Genomic DNA, 5,529 nt, shown 5'->3' with positions numbered 1-5,529 from the left:
GCACGACTTCAATTTGCTATTATCGGTAATACCGTAAACCGACAGTTAAGTTGCATATTCATTATTGATTAAATATCGTTGGTGCTTTAGAATCAGGACTAACGGTTTTACATAAATATGACATTCAAAGTTACTGAATACTTGTAAAACAAGCACATTAAACCCGACCTCTCGGTGAAGGGTGACACCAGGAAACAAAAATGCGCAGATACACCAGGCTGTACGATCAAAACACAGAGAGTAAATCAAGAGATAAGGGGAATTCCATTTACGTCATGCACGACATAGAACACTTCCCTTTCCATAGATAAGTAGGTGGTTCCGCTGTAAACTAGAATTAACTTCACCCTGTAATTCTTTGCAACTAATAATCGAATCTAGCATTTCGTGACAGTAATTGTCAGTTGAAGAATCCAAGCCTAAAACCATCATATTAACCATAACCCCTCTGTTTCGTTATTTCTATAAATTATAATGGCATTGGGGCAGGGTCGGGGTAGGGGAGAGAAAAAAACATTGGATATTTATATATGGGGACCTTTCTGCGTGGAGAGTTACCAGCGCTGCTTTGTAAGCGGTTCCCTCATGATATGCTCTTATTTATTTAGTTGTGGGGGTTTGGAGTCAGACACATGCTCTGCTGTAAAACATACAGTATAGTTTGAGTGAAGTTGGGTTTCTCTCCCTCTCTGTTCCTCTACCAGTTGTGGTGGATATCAAGTGATCTGGAGCAGTGCTTGCAATTAATTGTTCAGTTCTGTTTTCTATTAGTTTACAATTCTAACCTTGGCTAAAAGGGAATGGGAAAAATATAAAATAAGGAACATGGCATTCTCTCGCCCTAGGCTCGCAGGCCTGCCCATGTCAAAGGCCTGCTCATGACCACAGCAAGCTACACAGTGCTGGGTGCGGCCCAGAGATCAGTTCTTGCCACCTGGTCTCAGAGCATTTTATTATTCTGTACGTAAATCCGAGACACTCCATTTAGTATGATATGTTACGTTTGTATGGTATGTATTCGTTTGTGGATGTCCATCCCCCATTTCGTATGATATGCTACGAATTACAATTTATATTATATGTTACAAATTTGTAAAACGTACAATATGTTGCAATTTCTAGCTAGGTGGCTAGGTGACTAACGTTAGCTAGGTTAGGGGTTAGGGTTAAGGTTAGGCTTATGTTTAGGAGTTAGGTTTAATGGAAGGGGAAGGGTTAGCTAAAAGGGTTAAGGTCAGGGTTAGAGGAAAGGTTAGCTAACATGCTAAGTAGTTGCAAAGTAGCTAAAAAGTAGTAAGTAGTTGAAAAGTCACTAATTAGCTAAAGTCGTCTGTGAGGAGATTCGAACTCACAACCTTTGGGTTAGGGTTAGGAGTTATGTTTAAGGTTAGGGGAAGGGTTAGCTAAAAGGGTTAAGGTCAGGGTTAGAGGAAGGGTTAGCTAACATGCTAAGTAGTTAGTAGTTGAAAAGTCGCTAATTAGCTGAAGTTGTCTGATGAAATTTGAACTCTCAAGCTTTGGGTTCCTAGACATTTGAGTTATATGCCTACTCACCCATCCCGACCATCTACACTACTTTCATTTTTGCCTTAAGTAACCATCTCTTTTTTGTAACCATATAAAACTTAACATATTATACTAATTTGGTTGTGTCATTTACGTTTACTATGTTACATCTAGTCTATGAGAGCATGCTGCCACTAGTGGGGGGGAGACTGTTGGAGAGATTTTTCAAATGCTGTGAGGTAATATCATACGTTTTTTTAAACAGACTTCGTTGACTGTGTGAGGTGAAGAAAAAATAACTGAGAAACTCAGCTTGGTGGCTTAAGACAATAACAAATCAGACATCCAGTTAGCATATTTGTGCTCAGGATCACGCCTTCCATCAACATTAAGAGGACAGAGAAACCAGACACATGCTCATTGAGCACATGGAGCGCTCCTTACCAAATACAATGAAAAAATTGAAAACATGATGGTATGAAATAAACAAAAACTTGTTTCCCAGAAGTGTAGGAGGTTGTGAACTCCGCAAACAAGTAAAGAGGAAAAAGTAGTGTGCAGGGTGTGAAGGAGATCACAGGTGGAGAGCTACGAAATATGTCTAGCCAGATGTCTTGCTTCAAGCGTTTCTGATTTATTGTACAATTCAAATGTGGAGATTATCCCAAAGTCCCGTTACACCTGCACCAAAACATGGATGGTGCATGGGATGGAAATCTTCCTTTTCATAGTGTTAACTTCAGACATATCCAGTGCTTGACTTGAACTGAAATAGGTGCCTGTACTCATTTTGGGTGCTGGCACTGTTCATATTTATGTGAAGCAGCTCCACAATAGGTTTGAGCTAATATTCAGCTCTGGTTAGCTCATGCCCAAGTCAAGCACTTTGATTGAAAACTTTTACCATAGCAAATGTATCACAAATGACTTGTTTTAGCTGTGTATGGTAACAGAGAAAAACGTTTCCAATCTGCTATGCTTAATGAGCTCAAACAAAGCAACTGGGTTGGTTAATCTTCTTGCAAGATTCATAAAGGATAGTGCCTGTGTCACTGCTAAAACAATAACGCATAATATTGTAAACCTTTCTATTAGTAGTGGTAAATTCCCCCAATAATCTCAAAACAGCCAGGGTGGATCCGCTCCACAAGAAAAGCAGTAAAACAGATGTAGGAAACTAAAGGCCTGTATCAATCCTCAGCACAAACTTAAAAAAAAAAAACTCCAATCTGGTTTTAGAACAGCTCATTCCACTGATACTGGCCATATCCACCTTTTTAACCACATCAAGCAGGAAAGTGAGAATGGGAAGTACAGTATACAAGTTGGGCCATGTTAGACTTGCAAAAAGATTTTGACACTGGACAATGCATCGGTCTAAATGATGTACTGTAGCAGTGAATTGGTTTAGGTCTTATCTGACCAACAGAAATGTAACAAAATGCTTTGGAATTAAGAAATATGTAAATATTAGGATGTGCAATGTCAGAGTAGCATTGACAAAAAAACTGTATAATAGAATACAGTATATACATATGAAATGAGTAAAGCAGTATGTAAGTAACATTATTATAGTGACTAGTGATCCATTATTAAAGTGACCAGTGATTCCATGTCTATGTTTATAGGCAGCATTCTCTAAGGTGCTGGGTTGAGTAACTGGGTGGTAGCCGGCTAGTGATGGCTATTTAACAGTCTGATGGCCTTGAGATAGAAGCTGTTTTTCAGTCTCTCAGTCCCAGCTTTGATGCGCCTATGCTGAGCTCGCCTTCTGGATGGTAGCAGGGTGAACCAACCTTGGCTTGGGTGATTGATGTCCTTGATGATCTATTTGGCCTTCTTGTGACATCGAGTGCTGTAGGTGTCCTGGAGGGCAGGCAGTGTGCCCCCAGTGATGTGTTGGCCGACCGCACCAACCTCTGGAGAGCCCTGTGGTTGCGGGCGGTGCTGTTGCCATACAGTGATACAGCCTGACAAGATGCTCTCAATTGTGCATCTGTAAAAGTTTGTGAGGGTCTTAGGGGCCAATGTTAATTTCTTCAGCCTCCTGAGGTGAAAAGGCACTGTTGCACCTTCTTCACCATGCTGTCTGTGTGGGTAGACCATTTCAGATGGTCAGTAACGTGTACGCCGAGGAACTTGAAGCTTTTCACCTTCTCCACTGTGGTCCCGTCGATGTGGATAGGGGCGTGGTCCCCCTGCTGTTTCCTGAAGTTCCTTGATCAGCCCTTTCGTTTTGTTGACGTTGAGGGAGAGGTTATTTTCCTGGAACCACTCCGCAAGGTCCCTCACCTCCTCCCTGTAGGCTGTCTCATCATTGCTGGTAATCAGGCCTATTACAAGTTTGTAATGTTGATGATGTTCTGTCAGAGGCCAAATAAATATCCTGTGGAATATGTCACGAACCGGCTCAAAGCCCGTAACAAAGGGAGATAAGGAGTAACAAAATATATATTTATTAACTAAAGCAACTAAGGAAAATATACAATGGTGTGTGTGTAATCAGTAATCAGTAGTGTAAGTGAGTGTTTTGCATGCATGAATGTGATAATGCAGGGTGTTGAAAGGTGGCAAAGCAAACAAACAAAAGGCCACCAAGAACCACAACACAATCTACAAAGGTGTCTGCATGGAGAGAGTCTCCCCCATGAATGTGGAAGAGGTTTATTTATCCTGGGAGACACCGGGCCCAGGTGTTTCCCATGAAGCTGACGACCCTCTCAACTCCGCCCACCGGCATCCTAATAAGGAACAAGAACAAAGACAGAATACGGCAGACAGAGTGGGAGGGTGTCACAAATACTGCAGGGATCAATTTTAGGGTCCTTCTTATTTCTTATATATGTAAATGATATGCTAGATACAGTAAAGTGCAAAATCCTGCTTTATGCTGATGACTCAGCGTTACTGGTATCAGGGAAGGATACGGCTTAGAGGAGACCTTGAGTAAGGAATTGCCTTATGTAAGAGATTGGTTGACTGAACACAAATTGTCACTACATGTGAGAATAACTTAATCAATTTTGTTTGGAACAAAACTTAGATTGCTTGGGGCTAACAAGATGAAGGTAAACTGTGCAGAATTTTAAACATTTTTAATTGAACCTTTATATGAAGTAGGTTGTTTTTTAAGATCAGGGAAATTTGCAATGAATGGGTGTGGCAGGTAGCCTAGTGGTTAGAGTGTTGGGCCAGTAACTGAAAGGTTGCTGGATTGAATCCATGAGCTGACAAGGTAAAAATATGTTGTTCTGCAGGTAACCTGCTGTTTTCTGGTTGGCCATCACTGTAAAATAAGAATTTGTTCTTAACTGACTTGCCTAGTTAAATAAAGGTCACACGCAAGTCAGTTAAGAACAAATTCTTATTTACAATGACAGCCTACCCCAGCCAAACCCAGACCACACTGGGCCAATTGTGGGACACCCGATCACGGTCAGATGTGATGCAGTCTGGATTTGAACAATGGACTGCAGTGCCTTAGACCACTGCGCTACTCGAGAGCCAAAACAACTTATAACTTGTAACTTATCTTGGTGTGTCCATAGATAAATCCCTTTCTGGAAACAAGATTGCTGCTAACTGACATTTCTATATCGTAACACTAGATACTTTAACATCAAAGTCAAGAAACTGCTTGTCTCAACCTTGATTCAGTGTCATTATGATTATGCCTGCTCTGCTTGCTATAGTGGGCTATCAAGAAAGCTGAACAAGAGAATGCAGGTCACACAACTTAAGCTCGATCAAATGTTTGACATCTTAAATGATCGTGCCCCAGGTTATATGAAATACCACATTGATATGGTATAACCAGCACAGTTACAATACCAAAGATAGTGTTATGTCTTGTAAAATCCCATGAGTAAACAGTACTGCGAGGTGCACGTTTTGTCTTTACAGGCATTTGTCTCCCCTTGGAGACCAAGGAAAGAAATAGTAGAAACTGCTATAATAGCAGTTTTCATTTGGAGGTCGCCCCCTTGTGCCCCCTACTGCTTGTCAGGTGTATGTATATATGTA

The sequence above is a fragment of the Oncorhynchus mykiss genome, chromosome 21 (assembly GCF_013265735.2).
Source record: "Oncorhynchus mykiss isolate Arlee chromosome 21, USDA_OmykA_1.1, whole genome shotgun sequence".
Taxonomy (NCBI): domain Eukaryota; kingdom Metazoa; phylum Chordata; class Actinopteri; order Salmoniformes; family Salmonidae; genus Oncorhynchus; species Oncorhynchus mykiss.
This window is presented reverse-complemented; position numbering follows the sequence as displayed.